This window comes from Gorilla gorilla, chromosome 4, assembly GCF_029281585.2.
Source record: "Gorilla gorilla gorilla isolate KB3781 chromosome 4, NHGRI_mGorGor1-v2.1_pri, whole genome shotgun sequence".
NCBI lineage: Eukaryota > Metazoa > Chordata > Mammalia > Primates > Hominidae > Gorilla > Gorilla gorilla.
In genome coordinates, this window is record NC_073228.2 from 195130001 (window position 1) to 195156297 (window position 26297).

The following is a 26297-nucleotide window of genomic DNA, read 5'->3' on the forward strand; positions in this document are numbered from 1 at the left end:
GCCTCCTCAGCCATGTGGAACTGTGAATTCATTAAACCTCTTTTTCTTTATAAATGACCCAGTCTTGGGTATGTCTTTATCAGCAGCATGAAAATTGACTAATACACTCACTGTCCATGAATGATACTCTGTTAGCCCATTTGCATTGTTATAAAGAAATACCTGAGGCTGGGTAATTTATAAAGAAATGCGGTTTATTTGGCTCCTTGTTGTGAAGGCTGTACATGAAGCATAGTACTGGCACCTGCTTCCAGGGAGGGCCTCAGGAACCTTCCAATCATGGTGGAAGGTGAAGGGAAACCAGCATATCACATGGTGAGAGAGGAAGCAAGAGAGACAGGGAGGAGGTGTCAGTCTCTTTTAAACAACCAGATATCGCATGAACTCACAGGGTAAGAACTCATTCATTACCAAGAGGACAGCACCAAGCCATTCAGGAGGCATCTATCTCCAACATTGGGGATCACATTTTAACGTGAGATTTGAAGGGGACAAACATCCAAACTATGTCAGATACCAAAGCTGACAATGCTTAGGATCTTTAGCTGTTCCAGGTTCTGGGAAAAGGGAGAGAGTTAGCTTCCCTCGTCTATGCTGTGCTACTCCATATTATATTAGTAATTATTGTTCTCTAAAGGTTCTTAAAAGCAAATAAACAAATGCAAGGCAAAACATATAAAAGGCAAGGCAAAACATACGAAATGCAAGGCAAATGCATTAAAAAACTTTTGAGTGTTAATACATAGATTTTATTTTATCTTTTTAATTTCTTTTGCTTAACCAAATAGATTATGTAGTTTTGATTAACTGGCCATGAAATAGCTCTGCCTACATAGAATTTCCCATGAATAATTGGTTGTGGAGACTTTTGTGTGTGACCCAAATCCTCCCTCAAAACTGAAGTTTGCCCAGCTATTGGGAGTGTTGGCAAATCATGCCTCTCAGCTGATTCTCTCTAGAATTTATTCTCAGGAGATCTAATTAATAACTTGTCAAGCTGATGTCCATCCTTGGGGACAACTTGTATCTGAAGAATGGCCAGTGAAAGGTATTAAAACTCCATACTCCTGCCTCAATTTAGGGCAACTCTGAAGGGTCGCCCCAGCTTCTCAGCTCCCCCTTGAGATTAGCTGAGGTATTTGTTGTGACTGCCTCACATCTCAACTCCCTTTATCCAATTCAGCTTTTTCGCCACAGTTGTTGGCTCCTAGGATTTTACCCAGTTAAATGTTCTCTACGCAAATCTCTATCTCAAATCTGCTTTACAGGGAATGTGGCCTCAGACAGGTTTTCATTAGGTTCTGGACATAACTCTCATTAGTCATTGATATGATTCAGCTGTGTCTCCATCCGAATCTCACCTTGATTGTAATTATCCCCGCATGTCAAGGATGGAGTCAGGTGGAGATCATTGAATCATAGGGGCGGGTTCCCCCTACTGTTCTCCTGGTAGCGAATAAGTCTCACGAGATCTGATGCTTTTAAAATGGGAGCTTCCCTACACAAGCTTTCTTCTCTGCTACCATTTAAGATGTGCCTTTGCTTCTTTTTCGCCTTCTGCCGTGACTGTGAGGCCTCCCCAGCCATGTGGAATTGTGAGTTCCTTAAACCTCTTTCCTTTCTAAATTACCCGGTCTTGGGTATGACTTTATTAGCAGCATGAGAACAAACTAGTGCAGTCTGTTCTATAAGCCCAAGTCGGATCACAGAGTCCCGCTTTCTGTTTTTTTTTCTAGCCCATATTTCTACTAAAACTTGACTCATATAGACTTAAAACAAAATAATTAAGCATGGCTAGTATTTATTTAATATTTTATACGTGTCAGGTACTGTATTTTGTAACTTATCTTTTAATAATCTTTCCAAATCTCTAAAAGGAGAACTCTGCTCTTTTATAGAGAAAATAAGGATGGCTCTGAAAATGTTAGCATTAGGGGAAGTAGGGTGAGGGACATAGGGGGCACTTTGTGTTATTTGTGCATTTTGCTATCAATCTAAAATCAGGTCAAAATAAAAATTAAAAAAATGGGTAGTAGAAGCAGGTTGTTAAGATTTTCAGTGTGACTCTAGAATTTTTTTGTTTGTTGTTTGTTTTGGAGTGTAGTGGTAAGATCTCTGCTCACTGCAACCTCCACTTCCCAGGCTCAAGCAATTCTCCTGCCTCAGTCTCCCAAGTAGCTGGGATTATAGGTGCCCACCACCACACCCAGCTAAGTTTTCTATTTTTTTTTTTTTTAGTAGAGATGGGGTTTCAGCATGTTGGCCAGGCCAGTCTCCTACTCCTGACTTCAAGTCATCCGCCCGCCTCAGCCTCCCGAAGTGCTGGGATTATAGGCATGAGCTCCCACTCCTGGCCCAAAGTTCATATTTTAACTACTAACCTAAATTATTTTAAAAACAAAAGCCTCCTTGGACTCAAACCAGGTCAGAGTGACATGATCATGTGCCTGTTTTGTGCAGGGTGAAGTGAGATTATTATCTAGGAAATAGCTGAAATGTCTTGTTGTGGGCATACATATTTCATATAAATTCTAAGCTTCATATTAGCACTTAGATTATAATTATCTAAAGAATAGAGAACAATTTCATATAATTTTCAGTGTATCAGGCGAATCAAAAGTATACATACAAGCATGCAGATGAATTTCAGTGAATATAGTGGTGACAATGCTCAACAGAATATGTGTCCCCCACCCAACCCTGCTTCTTGCTCTTTCACTGTCCTAAAGATAGAACAAAATGGTTCAGGCATCCAGCTTGTCCCCTCCACACTTCACACTTTTACTTAATAGCAGCTTATCTTTAACACTTTGTCATCTTTAAGATGTTGCTAATTCTTTCTGGTAGATCCCAGGACTGAGGATGAGGAAGAATGATTTTATTTAAATAAAGTTGCTTAATTAAAAAACACTTTTTTTAGTTTTAAAATATTTCCATTATTTTATAAAATTTTTGTGGGTACATAGGAGGTTTATATATTTGTGGGGTACATGAGATGTTTTGATACAGGCATGCAGTGTGAAATAATCACGTCATGAGGAATGGGCTTTCCATCCCCTCAAGCATTTATCCTCTGAGTTAAAAACTATTCAATTGGCTGGGCATGGTGGCTCACGCCTGTAGTCCCAGCTCTTTGGGAGGCCGAGGTTGGCGGATCACCTGAGGTCAGGAGTTTGAGAGCAGCCTGGCCAACATGATGAAACCCCATCTCTACTAAAAATACAAAAATTAGCCGGGTGTGGTGGCGAGTGCCTGTCATCCCAGCTACTCGGGGGGCTGAGACAGGAGAATCATTTGAACCTGGGAGGTGGAGGTTACGGTGAGCCGAGATCATGCCATTGTACTCCAGCCTGAGTGACAAGAGTGAAACTCCATGTCAAAAACAAACAAAAATCAATTACATTCTTTAAGTTATTAAAATTAAACGTTGTAAATGATTTTTTTTCCCAAAGCTTTTTCAAAGAAAAAAAAGTAGAAACAAAGACACTTTCTACTGATTTCCAATATGGTGACTCTGTATTTCTAGCATGTGTTAAGGTGAAAAATTGATTTTATGTTTAATACAAAACATAGCATAATGTAATGAAAAGCAAGATTGTAATGATAAAGGAAAATAACACTAGTGCTAATTTTTTTCAATTTGAAGCATTGGATTAAAATGAATTAGGTTATATTCCAACATGTTTATATTGAATTTCTTTTTTCTCCAATTGGTTTCTTTTTATTAATGGGTGAGTGTTGCATTTGTATAAGGTTTCCCTATTATATTCAATTGTTTTGAGATGCTTTTAATTTGAAGTTTTTATGTTTTCTTTTTGATGTATACATGTTATGCTTTTATGCTGAATTTGATAATTGGTGCTGTATATGCAAAGCAAATGTAATTTCCCAGCTTTTATTTTTTAAAGCCCTGGGAAGCAACATAATAAAGTAGAAATAGTATCAAGACAGGAGTTAGAATACCTGGATTCTAAAATTTAAATTAAATTAGGATCTAGTGACATTATAGGTGTTCCTTGATCTTCTGATGACCTGATTCCTCAAAAGAAAAATAAAATAATCTATAAATTGTTTCTAATTCTAAAACTCTATCAATCCTATTTTTAAAATTATAATTAGTTGAACTCTATAAGGTCACAAAAATCCCTATTAAGAAACTAAAATAAAATTTTATCATATCTTAAAAATACTCTGATCTTTTTTTATATGCTGACATGAATTCTAATTATTTTTGAGCCCCTAAAAAACATTTAAGATCACAGTTTATGTTTTATTATTGACTTTCAGATAATTAACATTTTACTGATAGATATGAACAAATCTACTCTAACAGAGATAGTCATTAGTTTATTTCTCTCTTTTCAGTATCAATAAAAAGTATCGATTTACCAATAACAATGAATTAATTGCCTGAAATAAATGAAACATAAGCAGCAAAAGTGAACTTTTTAGTATAACTCTTCTTGTAAACATTGACTTAGTTCAAAGGGAGCTTATCTTTAAAAAAAAAGCGCTAATTCATGTCTATTGGTATAGATATAATCTTTTTTTCCTTGAAAATAGATCCTACTATACTCCAGACACTATGCCACTAGGTGCAGATATTAACACAAATAGCAGGTGATCATTGTCCTCATGGAGTTTATTTTAAAGAGAACAAAGTGAGACAAAGGCACACAAGCAAAGAACTACAATACAAAGGGGATGGCATCTGACTCAGCATGGAGGTGTCACGGAAGGTGTTGTTTTGCTTAGGTTTTGAAGTGTGGGTAGGAGATGGCCCATGTTGAGAGTGGGAACTGGGAATTAAAAAGATGAGGAGGTCTCTGCAAATCTACATGGATGGGAAGTAGCATGCTGATGTGGGAAACAACTAAAAAGTTCCAGAATGCATGGTTTATAAAGCGTGAGTCAGAGAGGGCTAGACCAGTAGCCAGATCAAGGATATCTCAGATGTTATAGTCATGAATTAGTGCATTGACCTGCAGGCCATGGGAGTCACTGAAGGTTTCAGTCAGGTAAGTGAGCTGATCAGAACAGTCCTTTAGATAGGCCGCTCTTTTGGCTGTAATGGGGACACGTTTGAAGTAGGGCTATAGCTAAAAATATACAGACACTTCCTCTTGTCTACAGCCTTGCTGGCATCTGTTGTATTTTGACTTTTTAATAATAGCCATTCCAACCGGTATGAAATGGTATCTCATTGTGTTTTGATTTGCATTTTTCTGATGATTAGTGATTCTAAGCATTTTTTTTCGTGTATTTGTTGGCCATTTGTATGTGTTCTTTTGAGAAGGGTTTGTTCATGTCCTTTGCCCATTTTTTAACTGGGTTATTTTTTTTTCTAATTGATTTAAGTTCCCTGTAGATTCTGGATACTAAAAAACAAACAAAAACCAGAAGTAAATAAATTCTCAGGACACACACACCCACACCCACACCCACAGAGAGAGAGAGAGAGAGAGAGAGAGAGAGCCTAGGTAAGAGGCCACCAACCACCAGGGTCTAAACTGGGAACACTTTCTAGTACAGAATGAATGGAAAGGATTCATGAAATATCTAGAAAGTAACGTTAATGAGATTTACATGTATGGAGTGAATGAGGGGAAGCAGGGATCATTCAGGATTCTGGTGGGAATAACAGGGGGAGCCATTAGTTGAAATTTTGAAGTGGGAGAAGGAGAGGGAGTTTTAGGGAGAAAGATGAGTTGTTTTTTTAGGTATTTCAAACCCTTGAAGCTTCTATGGGACATCGAAGTGGAAATAACAGTCTGTGGGTTGGGACAATAAAGAAAGAAATTTGTTGAAGACTAGGGGAAGAGTATAGAGCAAAGAAATATTTAAGATAATAAACATATAGAGATAGCTGAAAATGTGGGACTGGATTACAAAGGAAGAATGATTTAGTTATGAAGCCCAAGGGCTGACAGGAATGGGTGACTAGTCGAGGAGTTCATATGCATCTGTTATTGTATGAATAAGAAAAATTATCTGTTCCTTCCTAAAGATATCTTCAACCTGTTTTTGGATACATATGGGCACTGCTTTTCACTCTCTTAGCCCCATTTCTTATTTTAGCCTCTGCTGTAGTGATCAGTTCTGCACAGGCTTTGACCCAGGCTTTGACTAGTTGGTGCAGGTGTGATATGACACTTACCTGGAATGGCCCACAGTTTGTGGCTGCTCTTACTTAAGCAGGTGGGATGCTCATGTAGGTGTAACCTAGCAGCTTGGTAGAGTTTATGCCCATGGGGCAACCTGTGACCACTCAAAAATAAAGCCCTTTCCTCCTCCCAGATTGAGGAGTCTTGCATTATGTAATAAAACTCCTTAGAAGGCCTATTAGGTTCCAATACAGCATTAGGCAACTTGATAAGGTATCCCATCATCAGCCTTCCTTTCTTCCCTCATTCCTCTGCCTCTCACTCTTTCTTCCTAAGTTAACTTCTTAGATAAAATGCCAACTTTCTATATTTTGTCTCACATCAGGGAAAATAATTGTATACCCCATTTCAAAAGCACATAAAAAGGTTACTGTATAGAAAATTTGTCTTTAAGAGATTAAGCTGTAATTTTCCAAATACTTTAAAATTTTATTTCAGATAGGTTTTTCATTTTTATAAGCTTCATCTAAAAGCAGAGTTCACCTAAGAATATACCTAAGAGCATATTACATAGAATATATTTTATATTTCAGTAGTTTAGCTAGGATTCTTTCAAAATTGAGAGGATCTACAAATATTTCTAACACATTAGTTTTCAGTCTTAAGGCTGAGTCAAGAACAAAGCTCCTAAACTTTGCATTGGTGATTGAGAACATTTTAAAATTGTTATTTAATTCATTAATTTATTTTTAAAAAATTTTCACATTGTAATTATATAGATTTATAGGATACAATTTGATGTTTCAATGAATATGTATGTTGTCTAATGATCCAATAAGGATAGTTAGTGTGTTAATTACCTCATGCATTCATCATTTCTTTTTAATAAGAAATTTCAAAATCCTTTCTTCTAGATACTTTGTAATATACAATACTTTACTTTTAACTATAGTCACCCTGCTTTGCAAAGAACACTACAACTTATTCTTCCTATACAATTGTGATTTCATAACTGTTAACCAATCTATCTCCATTTTGCCCTCCCCACTTCTTCCTCACTGTTTGGTAACCACTATTCTACTCTACTTCTCTATTAACATTTTTTTTTTAAGATTCCACATATGAGCGAGATCATGCGGTATTTGCTTTCTGTGTCTGGCTTATTTCACTTAACATTGTATCCTACAGGGTCATCCATGTTGTTGCAACTGGCAGAATTTCATTCTTTTTTTATGGCTGAATAGTATTTCATTGTGTGTGTGTCCATATATATATATATATATATACATATATAATTTTATGTATAATTATAATTACACATAAAATTATATATAATTATAATTAATTTTATGTGTAATTATAATTACACATAAAATTATATATAATTATAATTATAATTATATATAATTATATATAATAATAATATATATTATATGTAATATATAATATACATAACATACATAATGTATATTATATATAATATACATAACGTATATTATATACATTATACATTATATATATTATAATATACATAATATATATTATGTATATAATATACATAATATGTATTATATATAAAATATACATAATATATAATGTATATTATACATACAATATATATTATATATTAATAATATATTAATATTAATATTAATTATTATTAATTATTAATAATTATTATTTATTATTGATATTATTAATATTAATATATAATATATTAATATTAATAATATATTAATATATAATATATTAATATTAATAATATATTAATATATAATATATTAATATTAATAATATATTAATATTAATAATATTAATATTAATAATATATTAATATATAATATATTATATATTAATAATATATTAATATATAATATATTATATATTATACATAATATATTATATATAATATACATAATATGTATTATATATAATATACATAATATGTATTATATATAATATACATAATATGTATTATATATAATATACATAATATATATTATATATATATAATTCACTTGTTTGTTTTTATACACATAGGTTGATTCCATATCTGATTATTAGAAATAGTGCTACAGTAAACATAAGAGTGCAGATATTTTTCAAACACAATGATTTCATTTCCTATGGATATATACCCAGTAGTGGGATTGCTGGGTTATGTGATCGAATGATTGTTTTTTTTTTTTATTTTTTATTTTTTAGCGAACTTCCATAAAGTTTTGCTTAATGGTTGTACTAGTTTACAACCCCATCAACAGTGCGTAAGTGTTCCGTTTTCTCCACTTCCTTGCCAACTCTTGTTATCTTTTACCTTTTTGCTAATAGCCATTCTAATGGGTGAACTGGTATCTCATTGCGGTTTTGATTTGCATTTCCCTGATGGTTAGTGATGTTGAACATGATTTTATTATATATTCGTCTTGACCCTTTCTATATTTTCTCTTGTGGCATTTCTTTTAGTTTATTTTGTCCTTTTTTTTTTTTTTTTGCGAAGGAGTCTTGCTCTGTTGGCCAAGCTGGAGTGCAGTGGTGCAATCGGGGCTCACGGCAACCTCCATCTCCCTGGTTCAAGCAATTCCCCTGCCTCAGCCTGCTGAGTAGCTGGGGTTACAGGCACACGCCATCATGTTTGGCTAAATTTTTGTATTTTTAGTAGAGAAATGATTTCACCATATTGGTCAGGCTGGTCTCAAACTCCTGACCTCAGGCAATCCGCCTGCCTCAGCCTCCCAGTTTTGCCCATTTTTAAATAAGTTATTTATGTTTTTGCTGTTGAGTTGTTTAAGTTTGTTATATAATCTGGGCATTAACTCCTTAGCAGATGTATAGTTTGCAAATATTGTATCCCATTCTGTAAGTTGTTTTTTCACTCTGTTAAGTTTCCTTTGCTGTGCAAAAGCATTTTAGTTTGATGAAACCCCATTTATCTATTTTTGCTTTTGTTGCCTGTGCTTTTGACGTCTCATTTAAAAAATCCTTGTAGAACCCAAAGTTATAGAGAATTTCCCACATGTTATCTTCTAGTAGTTTTTCATAGTTTTCAATCTTACCTTTAGGTCTTTAATCGCATTTGAGTTGATTTTTGTATAAGGTAAAAGATAGGGGTCTAATTTCATTATCCCACATGTAGATATCCAATCTTCTCAGTACCATTTAATGAAGAGACTGTCTTTACCCCTGTGTGTGCTCTTGACTCCTTTTTGGAAAATCAGTTGACTTTAGGTATGAGAATTTATTTCTGAGCTGTATATTCTCTTCCATTGGTCTATGTGTTTGCTTTATGGCAGTGCCATGCTGTTTTGCTTACTATGGCTTTGTAGTATATTTTGAAGTCAGGTAGTGTGGTGCCTCCAGCTTTGTTATTTTTTCACAGGATTGCTTTGGTTATTTGGGGTCTTTTCTGGTTTCACACAAATTTTAGGGTATTTTTTTCTATTTCTGTGAAGAATTTCATTGGTATTTTGATAGGGATTGCATTGAATCTGTAGGACATTTTGTTAGTATGGTCATTTCAATAGTATCAGTTCTTCCATTCCATGAGTATATAGTGTCCATTTTTTGTGGATCGTAAATTTTTCCATCAGTGTGTTATAGTTTTCATTGTAGAGATCTTTCACGACCTTGATTAAATTTATCTGCAGATTTCTTGGTAGCTATTGTAAATGGAATTCCTTTCTTGATGACTTTTTCAGATAGTTCACTATTAGTGTATAGAAACACCACTGAATTTTCTGTGTTGATTTTGTATACTACAACTTTACTGAATTTATTTATGATTTCTAGTAGTTTTTGGTCAAGTCTTTAGGGTTCTCACTCTATATAAGTATATATAGAAAGAACCCTAAAGAGAGAGAGATCATATATATCTATATGATCATATATATAGATGTATACATATGTATGTGAGATCACATTTTCTACAAACAGAAACAATCTGACTTCCTTCTTTCCAGTTTGGATCCCTCTTATTTATTTCTTTTGTCTAATTGCTCTGGCTCTGACCTCCAGTACTATGCTAAATAGAAGTGGTAGAAGTTGACATCCTTGTCTTCCTCCATATCAAAGAGGAAAAGCATTTAACTATTCACCATAAATAAGATGTTAGCTGTGGGTTTGTCACCTATGGCCTTTACTGCGTTGAGGTACACTCCTATACCTACTTTCTTGACAGTTTTTATCATAAAGGAATGTTGACTTTTGTCAAGTGTTCTTTTTGCATCTGTTGAAATGATCACATGGTTTTTGTTCTTCTTTCTATTGTGGTGGTGTATCATATTTACTGATTTGTGCATGTTAAGCCATCCTTTCATCCCTGGGATGAACCCCACTTGATTATAGTGAATACTCTTTTTAGTGTGCTGTCGAAGTCAGTTCACTTGTATCTTGTTGAGAATTTTTGTATCTATGTTCTTCAGGAATATTGGCCTGTTATTTTCATTTTGTGCGTGTCTTTGTCTGGTTTTAGAATCAGGATATTGCGAGCCTCATAAGATGAGTATGGAAGTATTCCTTCCTCATTACTTTTGTGGAAAAGTTTGTGGAGAATTGGTAGTTATTCTTTAACTGTTTGGTAGAATTCAGCAGTGAAGACATCAGGTCCTGGGTGTTGGTTGTTGTTGTTGTTGTTTTGATGGAAGATGTTTTATTATTGATTCAATTTCCAAACTCATTATTGATGTGTTCAGATGTTATATTTCCTCACAATTTAATCTGGGTAGTTGTATGTGTGCAGAAATTTATTCATTTTATTCTACACTATCAAATTTGTTGGCATATAGTTATGAGTAATGTCTTACAATCCCTTCTATTTCTGTGGTGTATCAGTTGTAATGTCTCCTTTTTCATCTTTTATTTATTTGAATTTTCTCTCCTTTTGTCTTAGTTTAGCTAAAGGTTTGTCAGTTTTACCTTTACACTTTGTCTTATTTATCTTTTGAAATATTTTTTAGTGTCTGTTTCATTTATATCTGCTGTGAGCTTTATTATTTCCTTCCTTCTACCAATTTTGGGTTTAGTTTGTTTTTGATGTTCTAGTTACTTGAAGTGTATAATTTTGCTTTGTGATTTGAAAATCTTTCTTCTTTTTTGGTGTAGGCTTTTATTGCTATAAATTTCCCTCTTAGAACTGCTTTTGCTACGTTCCATAGGTTTGGGTATGTTGGATTTTCATTCTTACTTGTCTCAGTGACTTTTGAAATTTTCCTATTAATGTCTTAATGAGACCTATTGATTTCTTGGGTGCGTGCTATTTAATTTCCATGTTTTTATAAAATTTCCAAGGGCTTTCCTGTTGTTGATTTCTGGCTTTATATCCCTGGAATCAGAAAAGATACTTCATATGATATCTGTCTTCTTAAGTTTGTTAAGACTTATTATGTGTCATAATGTATGATTGGTCCTAGAGAATGTTTGGTGTACAGTTGAGAATAATTTGTATTCTGCAGCTGTTGGATGATGTATTAGTCTGTTTTCATACTGCTGATAAAGACATACCCGAGACTGGGTAATTTACAGAGAAAAAGAGGTTTAGTGGACTCATAGTTCCACGTGGCTGGGGAGGTCTCCCAATCATGATGGAAGGCGAAAGACACATCTTACATGGTAGCAAACAAAATAGAATTGAGAACCAAGTGAAAGGGTTCCCCCTTATAAAACCATCAGATCTTGTTAGACGTATTCACTACCACAAGAACAGTATGGGGGAACCGCCCCCATGATTCAATTATCTCCCACTGGTTCCCTCCCACAACATGTATGAATTATGGGAGCTATAATCAAGATGAGATTTGGGTGGACATATACAGCCAAACCATATCAGGTGAGATCTTCTTTACCTGCTAGGTCCATTTGGTCTATGGGATAGTTTGAGTCTGTCATTTTTTGGTTGATTTTCTCTTCATAGAATCTGTCCATTTTTAAAGTGGAGTGTTGAAATTTCCTACTAATATTGTATTGCAGTCTATCTCTACCTTTAAATCTAATATTTGCTTTATATATCTGGTTGTTCTGGTGTTGGGTACATATATAGTTACACCTAAGTAATATATATGTTATGTCCTCTTATTGAATTGGGCCTTTTATCATTTCATTATACAGTGACATTCTTTTTTTATATAGTTTTTTTTATTTAAAGCCTTTTAAAATATGACATGACTGTGGCTACTCCTGCTTGCTTTTCATTTGTTTGCATAAAATATATTTTTCCATCTCTTCACTTTCAGTCTATTTGTCTTTAATAGTGAGGTAAGTATCATGTAGGCAGCATATAGGTGGGTTTTGCTATCCGAATCCATTCATCCACTTTATATCTTTTAAGTAGAGTTTAATCCACTTCTATTCAAGTTTATTATTGATAAATTAGGACTTCCTTCTACCATTTCATTAGTTGTTTTTTAGATTACTTGTTCACTTCTTCCTTTCTTATTGTTTATCCCTCTAGTTTGGTGGTTTTCTGTGGTGCTAAGCTTTGTTTCTTTTCCCTTTTTTGGTGTGTGTGTGTGTATCTGCTGTAATTTCTTTCTTTCTGGTTAGTGAAACTAACATACAGAGTCCTGTATTTGTAACAGACTATTTTACACTGATAACAACTTAACTTCTGTCACATAAAAATACTCTTGACTTCTCCTCCCCACACACACAATTTATATTTTTGTTACCTTACATTGCATCTTTGTGAATGGTAGACTCCATGGAACATAGGATCTATGTCACAACTAAATCAATTATTTAATGGCAGCATTAAAGCAGCCCAAAGAATGTGAAAAACTGGTGTGGGTGTATTTAACTTTTTAAAAACTATGTTTCATAATGTTTTCATTAAAAAATCTTTATCAGTTTGCTAATGCCTAATTTTTACAACCAGCCACCATAGATTTTACAGGATAAATATATTATTTCAGTGGTAATTGAAGCAGAATTTTTGTTGCTCTTCTTACCCTTAGAGATTGTGTATTATCCTCAGACGTAATTCTTTGATTTTTTTTTCTTTTCATGTTGTTACACATAGTTACCAACAATCAACGTGAGAATAACCTTTGAATATTTTCAAGCATTAAGATTTGTTTATACAGCTGCAGAATTAGACAACCAACACTCTTGGGTCTTTACCTCTCAGCATACACCTGATTTTTAACTTAAAGGTATGATGGGAAAAGTATCAATTTTTGTTGGTCACCTAGATTTGGAAATATGTAATAATTATAAGCTTGGGTCTGCTTCTTCAGAAGCCTAGGAATTGGAGTGATGGTTCTCTGAAGAGGCTGGAAACAAAGTATGTGTTTCCAGAAGGCTTAATAGAATATGTTGAGACATAGGCCATTAACACAAAAGTGAAAGAAATGCAAAAAAGTATAAAAGTAAGGATTTGAGAAGGGAAATTTTATTTTTAAGTCTAAGATTCCTATGAATTATATGAAAGTAAATGTCCTATCCTTAAAATTAGCCAAAGGAAGCACTTTACTTATCAATATGATATGACTTTTCATACTCTTATCTAAAGATATCCTAAACTAAGATCCAGTTTTCTAAGTAAAGACCTTTTACTCATGCTTTAAAGCATGTTAGATGATTCCTACCACATCACATCATGTTGTTTACATGTATGATTTAAACTGCATTTATTCTTCAACTCACTGGTTCCTTAGGCTTCTTATCTTTCCTTGCACGCTTAGATAATTTTATGTAAAACTGATTTTTAGAAGTTTAGTTGCTGGGCGTAGTGGCTGTCGCCTGTAATCCCAGTACTTTGGGAATTCAAGGCAGGTGTATTGCTTGAGTCTTGGAGTTTGAGGCCTGCCTGGGAAAGATGACAAACCCCATTGGTACAAAAATAAAAATATTAGCTGGGTATGGTGGCACATGCCTGTGGTCCCAGCTACTCCAAGGCTGAGGTGGGAGGATGGCTTGAGTCCGAGAGGCAGAGGTGTGAGCCAAGATCATGCCCTGCTCTTCAGCCTGGGCAACCAAGCCAGACCCTGTTTCAAAAAAAAAAAATCTAGTGAGATTTGATTTCTATTTCTATGTGATTCAAAAGTAGGAGAGCTTCAAGGCTAATGACTATTAAAAAATGGCCATTGCTACTTGCATTTTCTATGAAGCCAGCATACACAGCAACGTGCAACCTAAAAACCAAGCTATTTAATATGTAGCTTAGATTTCAGGTTTGATTGTCTTTGAGGTTTGATTATTGCAGAGATCAATTGCCAGACCAAATATAGTCTATTTCTGTATTAGGTCTTTTTATCATATGTAACATCCCAGCCTTGGGTATAAATTAAGAGCAAATACAGACATTTATACCGATAGCGGTGTAGATATTTCCATGTTTATACAGTTACCGGTGTAGATACTTCCATGTCTATACAGATAGCGGTGTGGATATTTCCATGTTCATACAGATAGTGGTGTAGATATTTCCATGTTCATAGAGATAGCGGTGTAGATATATCCATGTTTATAGAGATAGCGGTGTAGATATTTCCATGTTTATACAGATAGCGGTGTAGATATTTCCATGTTTATACAGATAGCATTGTAGATATTTCCACGTTTATAGAGACAGAGGTGTATATATTTCTATATTTATAGAGATAGCAGCGCACATATTTCCATGTTTATAGAGACAGCGGTGTAGATATTTCCATGTTTATACAGATAGCGGTGTAGATATTTCCATGTTAATACAGGTAGCGGTGTACATATTGCCATGTTCATACAGATAGCGGTGTAGATATTTCCACGTTTATAGAGATAGCGGTGTAGATAATTCCATGTTTATACAGATGGCGGTGTAGATATTTCCATGTTTATAGAGATAGCATTGTAGATATTTCCATCTTCCTGCTGATGGCGGTGTGGTTATTTCCGTGTTTATGGAGTTGGCGGTTTAGATATTTCGAAGTTTATACAGATGGCGGTGTAGGTATTTCCATGATTATACAGATAGGAGTGTAGATATTTCCATCTTTATACACATAATGGTGTAGATATTTCCATGTTTTAAGAGATAGCGGTGTAGATATTTCCATGATTACACAGATAGCGGTGTAGATATTTCAATGTTTACAGAGAGCGGTGTACATATTTCCATGTTTATACAGATAGCGGAATAGATATTGCAAAGTTTATAAAGATAGCGGTGTAGATATTTCCATGCTGATACACATGGCGGTGTAGATATTTCCATGTTTATAGAGATCGCGGTGTAGATATTTCCATGTTCATACAGATTGCGGTGTTGATAGAGGGGTAGATATTTCCATATTCCTACAGATGGCAGTGTAGATATTTCCATGTTCATACAGATGGCGGTGTAGATATTTCCATGTTCATACAGATGGCGGTGTAGATATTTCCATGTTTAGAGATATAGCGGTGTAGATATTTCCATGTTTGTACAGTTACCGGTGTAGATACTTCCATGTCTATACAGATAGCGGTGTGGATATTTCCATGTTCATACAGATAGTGGTGTAGATATTTCCATGTTCATAGAGATAGCGGTGTAGATATATCCATGTTTATAGAGATAGCGGTGTAGATATTTCCATGTTTATACAGATAGCGGTGTAGATATTTCCATGTTTATACAGATAGCATTGTAGATATTTCCACGTTTATAGAGACAGAGGTGTATATATTTCTATATTTATAGAGATAGCGGCGCACATATTTCCATGTTTATAGAGACAGCGGTGTAGATATTTCCATGTTTATACAGGTAGCGGTGTACATATTGCCATGTTCATGCAGATAGCGGTGTAGATATTTCCACATTTATACAGATGGCGGTGTACATATTTCCATGTTCATACAGATGGCGGTGTAGATATTTCTATGTTTATAGAGATGGCGGTGTAGATATTTAAATGTTTATACAGATAGCTATGTAGATATTTCCATGTTTATAGAGATGGCGGTGTAGATATTTCCATGTTTCTACAGATGGCGGTGTAGATATTTCCATGTTTATACAGATGGAGGGGTAGATATTTCCATGTTTTTACAGATAGCATTGTAGATATTTCCATGTTCACACAGATAGCGGTGTAGATATTTCCACCTTTATACAGATGGTGGTGTAGATTTTTCCATTTCCATACAGACGGCGGTTTAGATATTTCCATTGTTATAGAGATGGCGGTGCAGATATTTCCATTGTGATACAGATGGCGGTGTAGGTATTTTCATCTTGATACAGATGGTGGTGTACATAGTTCCCTGTTCATACAGATGACGGTGTAGATATTTTCATTTTCCTACCGATGGCGGTGTAGATATTTCCATGTTTATACAGATAGCGGTGTAGATGTATCCACGTTCATACAGATGGCAGGGTAGATAATTCCATGTTCATACAGATGGAGTTGAAGATATTTCCATGTTTATAGATATGGCGGTGTAGATATTTCCATGTTTACACAGAAGGCGGTGTAGATATTTATATGTTTACACAGATAGCGGTGTAGATATTTCCATGGTTATACAGATAGCGGTGTAGATATTTCAATGTTTATAGAGTTGGCGGTGTAGATATTTTCATGTTCCTACAGTTGGTGGTGTAGATATTTCCATGTGTACACAGATAGCGGTGTAGGTATTTCCAAGTTTATGCAGATAGCGGTGTAGATATTTCCACTTTTAGGCAGATAGCGGTGTAGATATTTCAATGTTTAAACAGATAGCGTTGTAGATATTTCCATGTTCCTACAGAGGGCGGTGTAGATATTTACATGTTTATAGAGATGGCGGTTTAGACATTTCCACATTCATACAGATGGCGGTGTAGATATTTCCATGTTTATACAGATAGCGGTGTAGATATTTCCGTCTTTATAAACATAATGGTGTAGATCTTTCCATGTTTTTAGAGATAGCGGTGTAGATATTTCCATGTTTACACAGATAGCGGTGTAGATATTTCCATGTTTATACAGATGACTCTGTAGATATTTCCATGTTTACAGAGATAACGGTGTAGATATTTCCATGTTTACAGAGATATCGGTGTAGATATTTCCATGTTTACACAGATAGCGGTGTAGATATTTGCATGTATGTAGAGATAGCGGTGTAGATATTTCCATGTTTACGCTGATAGCATTGTAGATATTTCAATGTTTATACAGATAGCGGTGTAGATAATTCCATGTGTACACAGATAACGGTGTAGATATTTCCATGTTTATACAGATGGCGGTGTAGATATTTCAATATCCATACAGATGGCGGTGTAGATATTTCCATGTTTATAGATATAGCAGTGTAGCTATTTCCATGTTTACACAGACAGCGGTGTAGATATTTCCATGTTTACACAGATAGCGGTGTAGATATTTCCATGTTTATAGAGAAAGCGGTGTAGATGTTTCCATGTTTATAGAGATATCAGTGTAGATATTTCCAGGTTTATACAGATAGCGGTGTAGACATTTCCATGTTTATACAGATCACGATGTAGATATTTCCATTTGTATACAGAAAACGGTGTAGATATGTACATATTCCTACAGATGGCTGTGTAGATATTTCCATGTTTGTACAGATAGCGGTGTAGATATTTCCATGTTTACACAGATAGTGGTGTAGGTATTTCCATGTTTACACAGATAGCGGTGTAGATATTGCCATGTCTATACAGATAGCGGTGTGGATATTTCCATGTTTATACAGATAGCGGTGTAGATATTTCCATGTTTATAGAGATAGCGGTGTAGATATTTCCATGTTTATACAGATAGCGGTGAAGATTTTCCATGTTTATACAGATAGCGTTGTTGATATTTCCATGTTTATAGAGACAACAGTGTAGATATTTCCATGTTTATACAGATGGCGATGTAGATATTTCCATGTTCATACAGATGGCGGTGAAGATATTTCCATGTTAATAGAGATAGCGGTGTAGATACTTCCATGTTTACACAGATAGCGGTGTAGATATTTCCATGTTTACACAGATAGCGGTGTAGATATTTCCATGTTTATACAGATAGCGGTGTAGATATTTCAATGTTTATAGAGTTGGCGGTGTAGATATTTTCATGTTCAAACAGATGGCGGTGTAGATATTTCCATGTTTATATCGAAGGCAGTGTAGATATTTCCATGTTCATACAGATGACACTGAAGATATTTACATGTTTATACAAATAACGGTGAAGATATTTCCAAGTTTTAAGAGATGGCGGTGTAGATATTTCCATGTTTACACAGATAGCGGTGTAGATATTTCCATGTTTACACAGATAGCGGTGTAGATATTTCCGTGTTTATACAGATAGTGGTGTAGATATTTCCATGTGTATACAGATAACTGTCTAGATATTTACATGTTCCTACAGATGGCTGCGTAGATATTTCCATGTTTATACAGATAGCGGTGTAGATATTTCCGTCTTTATACACATAATGGTGTAGATCTTTCCATGTTTTCAGAGATAGCGGTGTAGATCTTTCCATGTTTACACAGATAGCGGTGTAGATATTTCCATGTTTATACAGATAGCAGTGTAGATATTTCCATGTTTATAGAGATAGTGGTGTAGATATTTACATGTTCCTACAGATGGCTGTGTAGATATTTCCATGTTTATACAGATAGCGGTGCAGATATGTCAATGCTTATGGAGATAGTGGTGTAGATATTTCCATGTTCCTACAGTTGGTGGTTTAGATATTTCCATGTTTACACAGATAGCGGTGTAGATATTTCCAAGTTTATGCAGATAGCGGTGTAGATATTTCCACTTTTAGGCAGATAGCGGTGTAGATATTTCAATGTTTAAACAGATAGCGTTGTAGATATTTCCATGTTCCTACAGAGGGCGGTGTAGATATTTACATGTTTATAGAGATGGCGGTTTAGACATTTCCACGTTCATACAGATGGCGGTGTAGATATTTCCATGTTTATACAGATAGCGGTGTAGATATTTCCATCTTTATACACATAATGGTGTAGATCTTTCCATGTTTTTAGAGATAGCGGTGTAGATATTTCCATGTTTACACAGATAGCGGTGTAGATATTTCCAAGTTTACACAGATAGCGGTGTCGATATTTCCATGTTTATACAGATAGCGGTGTAGATATTTCCATGTGTATACAGATAACTGTGTAGATATTTACATGTTCCTACAGATGGCTGTGTAGATATTTCCATGTTTATACAGATAGCGGTGTAGATATTTCCATGTTTATATAGATGGCTGTGTGGATATTTCCATGTTTATAGAGATAGCGGTGTAGATATCTCCATGTTTACACAGATAGCGGTGTAGTTATTTCCATGTTTACACAGATAGCGGTGTAGACATTTCAATGTTCATACAGATAGCGGTGTAGATAATTCCATGTGTATACAGATAACGGTGTAGATATTTACATATTCCTACAGATGGCTGTGTAGATATTTCCATGTTTGTATAGATAGCAGTGTAGATATTTCCATCTTTACACAGATAGTTTTGTAGATATTTCCATGTTTACACAGATAGCGGTGTAGATATTTACATGTTTATACAGATAGCGGTGTAGATATTTCCATGTCTATACAGATAGCAGTGTGGATATTTCCATGTTTATACAGATAGCGGTGTAGATATTTCCATGGTTATAGAGATAGCGGTGTAGATATTTCCATGTTTATACAGATAGCGGTGTAGATATTTCCATGTTTATACAGATCACGATGTAGATATTTCCATGTTCATACAGATAGCGGTGAAGATATTTCCATGTTTATAGAGATAGCCCTGTAGATACTTCCATGTTTACACAGATAGCGGTGTAGATATTTCCATGTTTACACAGATAGCGGTGTACATATTTCCATGTTTATACAGATAGCGGTGTAGATATTTCAATGTTAATAGAGTTGGCTGTGTAGATATTTTCATGTTCAAACAGATGGCGGTGTAGATATTTCCATGTTTATACAGATGGCATTGTAGATATTTCCATGTTCATACAGATGACGGTGAAGATATTTCCATATTTATGCACGTAACGGTGAAGATATTTCCAAGTTTTAAGAGATGGCGGTGTAGATATTTCCATGTTTACACAGATAGCGGTGTAGATAGTTCCATGTTTATACAGATAGCGGTGTAGATATTTCCATGTGTATACAGATAACTGTGTAGATATTTACATGCTCCTACAGATGGCTGTGTAGATATTTCCATGTTTATACAGATAGCGGTGTAGATATTTACGTCTTTATACACATAATGGTGTAGATCTTTCCATGTTTTCAGAGATAGCGGTGTAGATCTTTCCATGTTTACACAGATAGCGGGGTAGATATTTCCATGTTTATACAGATAGCAGTGTAGATATTTCCATGTTTATAGAGATAGTGGTGTAGATATTTACATGTTCCTACAGATGGCTGTGTAGCTATTTCCATGTTTACAGAGATAGCGTTGTAGATATTGCCATGTTTACACAGATATCGGTGTAGATATTTCCATGTTTAAACAGATAGCGGTGTAGATATTTGCATGTATATATTGATAGCGGTGTAGATATTTCCATGTTTCTATAGTTGGCAGTGGAGATATTTCCATGTTCGTGCAGAAGGCCGTAAAGATATGTCCATCTTTATACACATAATGGTGTAGATATTTCCAAGTTTTAAGTGATAGCGGTGTAGATATTTCCATGTTTACACAGATAGCAGTGTAGATATTTCCATGTTTATACAGATAGCAGTGTAGATAATTCCATGTGTACACAGATAACGGTGTAGACATTTACATATTCCTACAAGTGGCTGTTTAGATATTTCCATGTTTATACAGATAGCAGTGTAGATATTTCCATGTTTACAGAGATAGCGGTGTAGATATTTCCATGTTCCTACAATTGGTGGTGTAGTTATTTCCATGTTTACACAGATAGCGGTGTAGACATTTCCATGTTTACACAGATAGCGGTGTAGATATTTCCATGTTTACACAGATAGCGTTGTAGATGTTTCCATGTTTATACAGATAGTGGTGTAGATATTTCCATGTTTATAGAGATGGCGGTGTAGATATTTCCATGTTTATATAGTTGGCAGCGGAGAGATTTCCATGTTCATACAGATGGCGGTGAAGATATTTCCATGTTTATACACATAACTGTTTAGATATTTCCAAGTTTTAAGAGATAGCGGTGTAGATATTTCTATGTGCATACAGATAGCGGTGTAGATATTTACATGTGTATACAGATAATGGTGTAGATATTTACATGTTCCTACAGATGGCTGTGTAGGTATTTCCATGTTTATACAGATAGCGGTGTAGATATTCCGATGATTACGGAGATAGCGGTGTAGTTATTTCCATGTTCCTACAGTTGGTGGGGTAGATATTTCCATGTTTACACAGATAGCGGTGTAGATATTTCCAAGTTTATGCTGATAGCTGTGTAGATATTTCCACTTTTATGCAGATAGCAGTGTAGATATTTCCATGTTTAAACAGAAAGCGGTGTAGATATTTCCATGTTCCTACACTAGGCACTGTAGATATTTCCATGTTTATAGAGTTGGCGGTTTGGGCATTTCCATGTTCATACAGATGGCGGTGTAGATATTTCCATGTTTGTACAGGTAGCGGTGTGGATATTTCCATGTTTATACAGATAGCGGTGTGGATATTTCCATGTTTATACAGATAGCGGTGTAGATATTTCCAGGTTTATACAAATAGCGGTGTAGATATCTCGATCTTAATACAGATGGTGGTGTAGATATTTATATGTTCATACAGATGGCGATGCAGATATTTCCATGTTCATACAGATGGCGGTGTAGCTATTTCCATGTTCATACAGATAGCGGTGTAGCTATTTCCATGTTCATGCAGATAGCGGTGTAGATATTTCCATGTTCATCCATATGGTTGTGTAGATATATCCATGTTCATACAGACGGCGGTGAAGATATTTCCATGTTCATACAGATAGCGGTGTAGATATTTCCATGTTCATACAGATAGTGGTGTAGATATTACCATGTTCATACAGATAGAGGGGCTCATATTTCCATGTTCATACAGAGAGCGGTGCTGATATTTCCATGTTTATACAGGTAGCGGTGTAGATATTTCCATGTTTATACAGATAGCGGTGTAGATATTTCCATGTTTATACAGATAGCGGTGTAGATATTTCCATGTTTATACAGATAGCGGTGTAGATATCTCCATCTTAATACAGATGGCGGTGTAGATATTTATATGTTCATACAGATGGCCGTGCAGATATTTCCGTGTTCATACAGATAGCGGTGTAGATATTTCCATGTTCATACAGATAGTGGTGTAGATATTTCCATGTTCATACAGATAGAGGGGCTGATATTTCCATGTTCATACAGATAGCGGTGCTGATATTTCCATGTTTATACACGTAGCGGTGTAGATATTTCCATGTTTATACAGATAGCGTTGTAGATATTTCCATGTTTTTACAGATAGCGGTGTAGATATTTCCATGTTTATACCGATAACGGTGAAGATATCTCCATTTTAATACAGATGGCGGTGTAGATATTTATATGTTCATACAGATGGCCGTGCAGATATTTCCATGTTCATACAGATGGCGGTGTAGATAATTCCATGTTCATACAGATAGCGGTGTAGTTATTTCCATGTGTAAAGAGATGGCTGTTTAGATATTTCCATGTATATGCAGACAGCTGTGAAGATATTTCCATTTTCATGCAGATTGCGGTTTAGATATTTCCATGTTCAAACAGATAGCGGTTTACATATTTCCATGTTCATGCAGATAGCGGTGTAGATATTTCCATGTTTATACAGATAGCGGTGAAGATATATGCATGTTTACACAGATAGCGGTGTAGATATTTCCATGTTCATACAGATTGCGGTGTCGATATTTCCATGATCATCCAGATGGCTGTGTAGATATATCCATGTTCATACAGATAGCGGTGTAGATATTTCCATGTTCATACAGATATTGCTGTAGATATTTCCATGTTCATGCAGATAGCGGTGTAGCTATTTCCATGTTCATACAGATAGCGGTGTAGATATTTCCATGTTCAAACAGATAGCGGTGTAGATATTTCCATGTTCATACAGATAGCGGTGCTTATATTTCCATGTTTATACAGGTAGCGGTGTAGATATTTCCATGTTCATACAGATGGCGTTGAAGATATTTCCATGTTCATACAGATAGCGGTGTAGATATTTCCATGTTCATACAGATAGTGATGTAGATATTTCCATGTTCATACAGATAGCGGTGTAGCTATTTCCGTGTTCATACAGATAGCGGTGTAGATATTTCCATGTTCATACAGATAGTGGTGTAGATATTTCCGTGTTCATACAGATAGAGGGGCTGATATTTCCATGTTCATACAGATAGCGGTGCTAATATTTCCATGTTTATACAGGTAGCGGTGTAGATATTTCCATGTTTATGCAGATAGCGGTGTAGATATTTCCATGTTTATACAGATAGCGGTGTAGATATCTCCATCTTAATACAGATGGCAGTGTAGATATTTATATGTTCATACAGATGGCCGTGCAGATATTTCCATGTTCATACAGATAGCGGTGTAGTTATTTCCATGTGCAAAGAGATAGCTGTGTAGATATTTCCATGTATATGCAGATAGCTGTGTAGATATTTACATTTTCATGCAGATAGCGGTTTAGATATTTCCATGTTCAAACAGATAGCGGTGTAGATATTTCCATGTTCATACAGATAGTGGTGTAGATATTTCCATGTTCATCCAGAAGGCTGTGTAGATATATCCATGTTCATACAGATGGCGGTGATGATATTTCCATGCTGATACAGATAGCGGTGTGGATATTTCCATGTTCATACAGATAGTGGTGTAGATATTTCCATGTTCATACAGATGGAGGAACTGATATATCCATGTTCATACAGATAGCGGTGCTGATATTTCCATGTTTATACAGGTTGCGGTGTAGATATTTCCATGTTTATACAGATTGCCGTGTAGATATTTCCATGTTTATAGAGATAGCGGTGTAGATATTTCCATGTTTATACAGATAGCGGTGTAGATATCTCCATCTTAATACAGATGGCAGTGTAGATATTTATATGTTCATACAGATGGCCGTGCAGATATTTCCATGTTCATACAGATGGCGGTGTAGATATTTCCATGATCATACAGATAGCGGTGTAGATATTTCCATGTTTATACAGATAGCAGTGAAGATGTATGCATGTTTACACAGATAGCGGTGTATATATTTCCATGTTCATACAGATAGCGGTGTAGATATTTCCATGTTCATCCAGATGGCTGTGTAGATATATCCATCTTCATACAGATAGCGGTGTATATATTTCCATGTTCATACAGATAGTGGTGTAGATATTTCCATGTTCATACAGATGGCAGTGAAGATATTTCCATGTTCATACAGATAGCGGTGTAGTTATTTCCATGTGTAAAGAGATAGATGTGTAGATATATCCATGTATATGCAGATAGCTCTGTATATATTTCCATTTTCATGCAGATAGTGTTTTAGATATTTCCATGTTCAAACAGATAGCGGTGTAGATATTTCCATGTTCATAGAGATAGCGGTGTATATATTTCCATGTTCATACAGATAGAGGGGCTGATATTTCCATGTTCTTACAGATAGCTTTGTTGGTATTTCCATGTTTACACAGGTAGCGGTGTAGATATTTCCATGTTTATACAGATAGCAGTGTAGATATTTCCATGTTTATACAGATAGCGGTGTAGATATTTCCATGTTTTTACAGATAGCGGTGTAGATATCTCCATCTTAATACAGATGGCGGTGTAGATATTTATATGTTCATACAGATGGCGGTGCAGATATTTCCATGTTCATACAGGTAGAGGTGTACATATTTCCATGTTCATACATATAGCGGTGTAGCTATTTCCATGTTCATACAGATAGCGGTGTACATATTTCCATGTTCATAGAGATTGCGGTGTAGATATTTCCATGTTCATACAGACGGCGGTGCTGATATTTAAATGTTTATACAGGTAGCGGTGTAGATATTTCCATGTTTATACGGATAGCGGTGTAGATATTTCCATGTTTATACAGATAGCGGTGTAGATATTACCAAGTTTATACAGATAGCGGTGAAGATATCTTCATCTTAATACAGATGGCGGTGTAGATATTGATATGTTCATACAGATGGCGGTGCAGGTATTTCCATGTTCATACAGATGGCGGTGTAGATATTTCCATGTTTATAGAGATAGCGGTGTAGTTATTTCCATGTGTAAAGAGATAGCATTGTAGATATTTCCATGTATATGCAGATAGCTATGTAGATATTTCTATTTTTATGCAGATAGCGGTTTAGATATTTCCATGTTCAAACAGATAGCGGTGTAGATATTTCCATGTTCATACAGATAGCGGTGTAGATATTTCCATGTTTATACAGATAGCGGTGTAGATGTTTGCAAGTTTACACAGATAGCGGTGTAGATATTTCCATGTTCATACAGATCGCAGTGTAGATATTTCCATCTTCATCTTGATGGCTGTGTAGACATATCCATGTTCATACAGATGGTGGTGAAGATATTTCCATGTTCACAGAGATAGCGGTGTAGATATTTCCATGTTCAAACAGATAGCGGTGTAGATATTGCCATGTTCATACTGATAGCGGTGTAGATATTTCCATGTTCATACAGATAGCGGTGTAGATATTTCCATGTTCATACAGATAGCAGTGCTGATATTTCCATGTTCATACAGGTAGCGGTGTAGATATTTCCATGTTTATAAAGATAGCGGTGTATATATTTCCATGTTTATACAGATAGCGGTGTAGATATTTCCATGTTAATACAGATAGCAGTGTAGATATCTCCATCTTAATACAGATGGCGGTGTAGATATTTATATGTTCATACAGATGGCGGTGCAGATATTTCCAAGTTCATACTGATGGCGGTGTAGATATTTCCATGTTTATACAGATAGCGGTGTAGTTATTTCTAAGTGTAAAGAGATAGCTTTGTAGATATTTCCATGTATATGCAGATAGCTCTGTTGATATTTCTATTTTTATGCAGATAGCTGTTTAGATATTTCCATGTTCAAACACATAGCGGTGTAGAGATTTCCATGTTTATACAGATAGCGGTG